The sequence below is a fragment of the Sander lucioperca genome, chromosome 8 (genome assembly GCF_008315115.2).
Source record: "Sander lucioperca isolate FBNREF2018 chromosome 8, SLUC_FBN_1.2, whole genome shotgun sequence".
Classification (NCBI taxonomy): domain Eukaryota; kingdom Metazoa; phylum Chordata; class Actinopteri; order Perciformes; family Percidae; genus Sander; species Sander lucioperca.
Window position 1 is genome coordinate 16,003,306 of NC_050180.1, and position 8,172 is coordinate 16,011,477.

An 8,172-nucleotide genomic window follows, 5' to 3' on the forward strand; every position below is an offset into this window, starting at 1 on the left:
ATTATGACTATATTACTATTAACAGGCTGCCAAACATGTTTCATGCTGACAAACTTCCTCTAGATGCTGAAATCAGTTACTTGCCCCACAGTGAATGTGTACCTGTGGTGTTGGTGAGGTTGTGTCACCTCATGCAGTGAAAACATAATCACCCAATAAAGTATCATGAGCCATAAAGGTGAATCAACACCTCTCTGTCACAGTCTCAAGAAAAATGTCATATTTTAAGTTTCACCAAGTTAGGATTTATGGCCGGGCTCTTGTGCTGGGTGGCATTAAATTGTACAGGAGGTATATTTTCTAGTCACTGACTGTAAAATATTTGGACTGTTAAATGTAAGTATTTGAATATGGCCAATGTTCCATCATATCGTCTTGCATCTTATCATCCTGACCATAGACTGTAAATAATAAGATCCTGCCCAAACGTTCAACAAAACCAGTAGATATTATTATAGACCAAGAATGAGCTGTCCTGATTCCTAGTATTAGTGACTGTGCCTTTTCTGATCTGTAATGAACAAACACAAAAATGAATCTGTGAATACACATAATGCATATCACCTACTGTGAATTCTTCTAAATTGTGGCATGGCAGGTCGTCCACAGGCATTTTGTGGTGTGCTTCTTGCTTTCTGCTGTGGTTGTTCTTTTTTTTAACCAAACAATGAGTGGGAAAGTTAGTTTTTGAGAAAGTAAAATAGGACATAGGCCTTGCATTACTCAAGTGTTACAACTTAATGAACGTTAACGTTACTTACATTCAGTATCAGGTTTTCACAACAGATTAGGTTAACATTATATTTAGGTTAGCTTTATCCACACAACAATATCTGCAACATAGTAACTTACTCTTTATCTCTAAAAAAAATAGCTGGCCGTAAACTTTAGCCTTTAGCCAACATTAAACTAACATTTTAGCTGTATTAGCTTAACGTTAATCTAACTTTTTCAAGCTAACGCTACCTTACATTGGCTGATACAGTCCCTCCGTACTTTGGTAGCTAGTACTTTGTAACGTTACTGGCCAAGCTTCAATGCTAGCTAGTTTCTAGGTGAATAATTTTAAAGCTAACACGAGCTGAGATTGTTAAGCTAGCTAACGTTTTATGGCTATCATTAACGTAACGTTATGAACGGACTACTGAGGGGGCGCTACCAAAGGTTAACAGTCTCTGGCGCTACGGGAGGGGAACACATCTGACTTGGGGACAGACTTCGACATAACACCGGAATATTCTTACCACGTGCGCAAACGCGCATCCTCTTGCGCTTTTCCGTCGTCGGGTGTTGGACGACTGGAGTAAAGCGAAGTTACCTGACGTTTACCCTGCTTCTACTGGCTGCTCTTTCAATGGTCTGGTAGTGGTTAGCAGGACATCAAACACCTCATACCCAGGTAAACATTTTTGGTTCCCAGAACGTTCTGGGAACGTTCGTTTTTGGTTGCGGGAACGTTTAGACGTTTAGGGAACCTTTAGAGAACGTTCCCCTAACGTTCCCCTACCGTACCATAGTGGAGAGAGCCCAATACTGCCGAAATGTCAGTTTACCTGGTGCAGCAACTTGTCTCGCACTGCCAGAAATCTTAATCTTCTTCTTCTTCTTCTTCTTCTTCTTCTTCTTCTTCTTCTTCACTATTTGTACAATGTCATTGTATAATTGCATTATTTAAGCACCAACCACCATACAGTGACAAATATAGCAAAACTGTACTGCATATGGACTACTATGATGACAGTGATGTGCTGCCACTGTTTGTGGATTGGCTGTATTTCATGGATGTATTGCTGTATTTACACCATAACTAGTACCCTGGCCAGTGTCATTGTTTACTATTCAGTGTACCATGACCATTACCATGACATAGCCATGGTAAAAGAAAATGCCATCCAACATTCACAGTACAATTATACTTTTTTGTAAGGAAGTGTTGGCTACACAGAAATGATACAAAAATGTAGCTAGTAAATTAGTGAAAGGTTGGCTTGATATTAGCAAGAAAGTAATGGGGGATTTGTAAAAAACAAAATCATTTTTGGACCGAAAAGTTTAACCTTGTGAATCAGTTGACTAATATTAGTTTAATCACTGTTAACATATATAATAATTATTACATCTGTATTATGTAAAGATAAACTACTAAACAACTGTATCGTTCCCAAGCCATAAACCATGAAGTTAGACCCAGTGCTTACTTGAACTCATTATAAGGGACTGTTGTACACTTTTCAATCAATTACTATGATGTAATGCTAAAAAAGTATACTGTTTGTATTATAGATCACCTGAATGTACATAAAAGGTTCCATCACCAATCAAGAATTGTATGTTCATTTTGTTTTTGTTGTCATCATTGAGAATAAATAAAACCATAATAATCTTAATGATTAGGGTTGTCGGATCAGGGCAACAGTCTCCATGTTTATGTCGTGAGCTTTGTGGAAGTTTTAAGTTACAGTAGGTATTTGTCATTGTACTAGGTTGTATTCTTTTTTACCTTTAGACTCCTGAAACCGAAACCTCAACAATGCATTGCAGGTTTTTATTTTTTTATTTTCTTGTTCTTGAAAATACCTTTACAGCCACACAAGCCTGCTATTGTATGATAAGCTACAAATGTAGAGAGGTGTCTCAAAATCCATTAAGAATTAATAATACCCAAACCATTCTGGTTAATGAAAAAGTGTAATTTATCTGAAAGGGTTCAGAGTCATCTTTGAAATGCAAGATGTCACCGAGCTGGTATAAATGCAGGCTTTAATGGATACGTTGACAGTGCTACGGCATTGCTCTTGACTGCAGAAAATGATGTGAATACCTTTGCTTGTCATTGTTGTGAAACTATTAATAGATCTGTAATTATGGTAGGCAAATTGTTGATTTTTTTTCCACTGTGGTATTTGATATGCTCAGCACAATGAGGAGATGAATTAGGACTAATAAACAGGTCTCATGACTCTGTCTCTAATTGGAGGATCATTATATCTCTTCCAGAGAGATGCCCACAGCTAAAGCCTTTAACAGCACTATTTCAAACAGGACACAAAGGCCTTAATGAATACTCCTGTGACTTCACACCATCTCTCACAAAGGGAAGCACATATTCTGTTTTTATCTTACACATAGTTTCCTGTAATTGTTGGATTGAGGTGGAAGATCAATCCCGCTTCCCTTGGAAATCACAATAATTATACCGAGGTTGTATTTAGGTTGAAGAGCTAACAGATCATTTGAAGATGTGTTTGCAACTTACAGTTTTTTACAATTACTTTGGCACTAATTTCAGAACCTTGACATCATTTTTCAAAACTCTAGACACAAAACTCACAACCAATGATCAAAATACACATTTTTCAAAACTCTAACACTTTTTTCAATTGCTTGGATACAATACACATAAACCAAAGATCATTTGTTTATTTAACAAAGATCACCTGTTCAATATGACACAACTTAACATCAAAGTACTACTATTTCAAAAAGCAATTCACAAATTACATTTCAGATGATTGTCTATTCATTTAATTACAATGATCTAACTATCAATCGATACAACTACTCAAAATGATAAGTAACTGTTGCATTACTCATAATGCATAGTTGTATGGAAACAGACAAACAATAGTCCATGTTTAGATCATGAAAGTTTCAAGATACCGACATTCATTGTCACCAATTAGTGTGGAGCATGAACCAATTAGACTACATGATCTATGGATGTAATATTTCATCATCCTTCTTTCTTGTAATGTAATACTGTTTATCAAACACTGTTTCTATGGTCCCATGTACCACCTTTGAGACTATTTACAGTATTGACAGTACTGCACTGTATGCATGCAGGCCCTTGGAATTGCTTGTTACTGTTGATTGAGATATATACTTTATATATATATACTGTATATATACATACATATACATATATACTCGTACCACATTGTTCGCCATGCCTGAAGGTTTTTTCCAAGATGTTTGGCTAATTGCAATGTAGATGAGAACCTGCGGCCAAATCCACAAGACAGAGTTGATGAATATGTAGAAGTACAGTAATCACTTCTTTGTTTTGCTTTTTACAGTACAAGCAAGTTTAGGAACACTGCATTTGAAATTCTACAGTACTGTTTTTCCTTTTTATTTTGTAGCTAATTATTTTGCTTTGTTTCAAATAAACCTATGTTGTGATCGTACTGTATTGTTTTAATTTCAATACATTTCAGGTTTTTTGTTCAATGATTCCACTGTGTCTGTAGTATTCTCTCTACTACTGTAGTACTTTTACAGGGATGTATTTACATCTAGTACCATAATGAAACATGTATCACCTATTTTGTACTACAATATTTAATGATTGTACGAACGATGATCCAGTGAAACTATGGGTAGCTTGCGTGTGGGTGATCTAAAGTAACGTTTCAATGGTATTTCACAATAAATTTGTTTTTTGAACCAATGCTTGTGCAAGTGCCAGATGTATTTAAAGATATGAATGCACAATGCAATGTTTTGAACATTGGACAGCCTGTGTTACAAGTGATGATCGTTTTGAGTTTTATGTCTAGAGTTTTGAAAAATGACGTCAAGGTTCTGAAATTATGTAGCAAAGTGATTGTAAAAAACTGTAAGATGGCAGTGGCATCATCCCATATTAACTATAGAGTAAACTTGGTGTGTGTGTGTGTGTGTATAAGTAGGGGTTGCTGAATAAAAATAAAAAAAAATCTGATATTGCTAGGATCTATTTTCAAATGTTTTTCAATGCCCTTACATGCATACTTATGTATTACCATTACAACACAATAACGGAAAGAAGGAGAGAAAATGAAATGCATTCTCAACAAATGTGTTGAAATCTCTGGGTGCCATTTGCTCTCATCAGTGTAGCTGATAGAGTCATTAGAGAGCTGCTGCGGTGCGGCTCTGGGGTCTCTCTCCTGTAAATGGCCCTGTTGGATGGGTGAACAGCCTTCACATGGCTCCGTGGCCTCAGAGCACTCCACTAAAGCTAATAGGTCATAGCTGCAGAGATGGGTGACAAAAGCATGAGTGTTAACAATGGATAATGTGTGAATGGATTGCAGTTATCTGGTGCTTTCTCTGTCTCTCGATTCAAAGTGTTTGACATTGCATCGAGTGAATTTCAAGTGTAAATCACATTGTTTTTTTTCTCTGACTGCAGTGACGGCAAGGTTTGGGAATTTTTACATTACGCGTACGACCTCCATGCTAATGGAGGAGCCTCTTCTTTATCTATTAGTGACTGACGTGATCACCCTTGGACAGCAGGAAAACCAAAAGTGCTGAAATCATCTAAATGATGAGCTCAAGGATCTGTGGGTTTTTGCATATCACACCTCCTCTATGGCTTTAAGAAAAAGGGTGAAAGAGGTCAGCTCAATATGCATATAATTTGGGGTTACAGTGGAAGTTTGGGTTTTAAGCTTCTTGATGAAAACCAGCTATGAATAAATGTAATCTTTTCTCTCACATTTGGTCATTTGCTGAAGGCTAGGAAAAAAGTCTCTGTATGCGCTTTCACTATTAATATTCCTTATTACTGTTCCTTGAGGTTCATTGTCCCTCTGAAACACCCTAAATGATTGAACAATGTCACTGATTTCTGATATTTATTTACAGAAGTAACGCTATTAGTGATTTGCGTTTTCTAACCTGCAATATTGTTACTGTCATGTTTTAATGCCCTCGGTTTGTCATGGATGAATGAATGGGAAAAGTTTAGGCCACACTGGAGAGGAACTTATTTGTTGAGCAAGGGAAAATACAACGAGACGAGGGCAGACTGTCAAAGGACTGAACGCTATTCATCTGCTAACCTGTTCAAGGTGTGCCTGGTTGATGTCCTCCTCCTTTGGTGGGGAACATATGTCCACAGCAGCTGTGCCACCGTGAATAGGCAGTGATTGTGTGCTAGCTAACTGCATTCCTGGGAGCCAGGCCAAGTCTGAGTGGAGTGAGCTGTCCCATTTTTGATACGAGCGTCTCCTACATTCCACTTGATTTACATGTCTCTTTTTCCACACACTACACTAGTGGCCATTCACTCTGGCCAAAATAGCACCTGACTTAGGAGATAAAAAAAAATTCTGATCAAAGATGCTGAAGAGGTGATCCTGAGACATATTTCAGACAAAGTACTATAAGGCGTGTGACTAGAACAGGTGTGTTAGTGTATCTTCCCAGTGACACAGTTTGCAAGAGCTACAGCGCACGTTCTAGTGGTACAGTGTGACTCTTCTTCTAATGATTTATGATAGAAGTTTGATACACGCTAGGTTGTCCAGTCAGGGAAGGCTATTTCTGTTTGGCATAAGTGAAAGAAGATACGAAGATAGAAACGGCTGTATTTTTCACAAAGTTTGTGGAGGTTATAGTAATATGTGACCATTACTGTAGCTATGAAATCTTACATGCACTTTATAAATTGCATGAAAATAATCCGAGCTAGGTAGTGTTGAGTACTTTATCCTTGGATGCAGTTTTATAAATATGGCGTTCATCATCTCTACAATAAACTCAAACACCTGTTATTGTTATCAGACACTCAGGAAACCAGGGGCCTGTAAAGACAATCTAAATGTAAACATTAAAAGGCAGCAATGGAAATCAGTTTTTTGTGTGGGCTGATGTCTGATGACAAACAAACAATAGACATCTGCAATATTTCTCTGTCCTGTCACAGGCCTCCAACCCATGAGGAACAGGGTCAACAGAAGAGCTCTGAATGGGATGGTGATCCCAAAATAACAATCCCAAGCACCAACAACCCCCCCCCCTTCTCTCTTAAACAACACAATCACGCAATCAAAGCCCGACTGCCTTTCCCTCATTGTTTAATTTCTGCTGGCTATCTTAGATATCTCTGCGGCTGTTCTTATCTTTGACCTTCAGCTTGTTGCTTTGTTGTCGCCCCCCCCCTCCACCCATCTACCTACTCCCAGCCCCCACGCCAGTGTGCTGCGACCTTCAGAGGGGTGTCATTACTCCCTGACCCATTTGACGATCCCCTCATGTGGAATGTGCATATGCCGAATCGCTGCAGATCTGCACAGTATGGGGTGAGGTGAAGTACTTACAGAAATATGACTTGACACGCTTTATCAAATGGGGAAAGATGAAGACGAAACAGCTGCTGGTGCTGTCGTAAGCAATCTGGCCGTGATTGAATAAAAGTGTCAGGAAAAGGGCCGCTTGATGGTCTTTTGTTCTCCCCCATCCAGCTTGATGTTAGTTTGAGCTGTCAGGAGGGAATCACAGCTGGGTGATTTATCAATACTTGGAGTGACCTTGCAGCCACACTGCTGTGTGTGTGTGTGTGTGTGTGTGTGTGTGTGTGTGTGTGTGTGTGTGTGTGTGTGTAAGAGAGTTTGTGTGTGTTTGTGCACACGCTCGCATCTGTGTGTGGCTCTCGTGGATTAGAAAGACACAAAGTGGAATATTTTCAAAATAGTTGGCACACATTGACAAAGACTTGGCTTGACTTGGAACAAAATTCGGTCTTCTCTTAGACACAGTAAGTGGATTGTTCTGCCAACACGATAAGGGTATTTTTCTCAACATCAGAGCCCTCAAAGTACCACCAGCAAATGTTTGGGAGAAGTGTGTCTCTTTTAACTAACACTTCTTTTGAACAGGTTTTTCCCCTAAATCTCTTTACTATTTTTTCCTTAGCTGTCCACACCGACTCTTCACCTCAGTACTTTCTTTGAGATGTACTTGGACAGCCTGTTTTCACAGCAGCCATTGACTGTCTCTGTTGTGATTAAGCAGATGTTTTATTGCAGACTGCAACAGTCATTACTGCCATAAACCCATCTGTGGAATTGCTTTTTATGCAAATTGACAAAGCATCTGCATAAATAAAGTTCTAATTAATACCTTTCTGCAAACCTCTGTGCTCTTTGATTCCTAAGTGTTCTTAATTGTGTACAAACAGGTAGAAAGTACAAATCAATGCTCACAATATGAGAGGGTTTGTTCTCCATGTACACCATATCTAATTTATTTTTTAGTACTCTGTGAATATATAACAAATAGATGTTGTTTGGCAATATTTACACATTTATAGATTTTTGAAAGCACACTGCTCAGCCTTTATTTAAAGATGTACAGTATATTTATACATAATTAAATTTTGACAACCCAACATGGTTA

General features: G+C 38.2%; 1 protein-coding gene across 10 annotated transcripts in view; it reads right to left on the reverse strand.

Moving 5' to 3' along the window:
• Positions 1 to 1,596, reverse strand: part of dachd (dachshund d) — a 122,422-nt gene extending 120,826 nt beyond the window's left edge. For 9 of the 10 annotated variants that reach the window (XM_031287227.2, XM_031287098.2, XM_031286890.2 and 6 more), the window contains exon 1: positions 1,319 to 1,394. The gene's annotated coding sequence lies outside the window, so the exon portion shown is untranslated. Of the gene's footprint in view, positions 1 to 1,318; positions 1,395 to 1,553 lie in introns of those variants that run through there. The other variant, XM_031286722.2, reaches the window with a different exon arrangement.
• Positions 1,597 to 8,172: the final 6,576 nt, after the last annotated feature.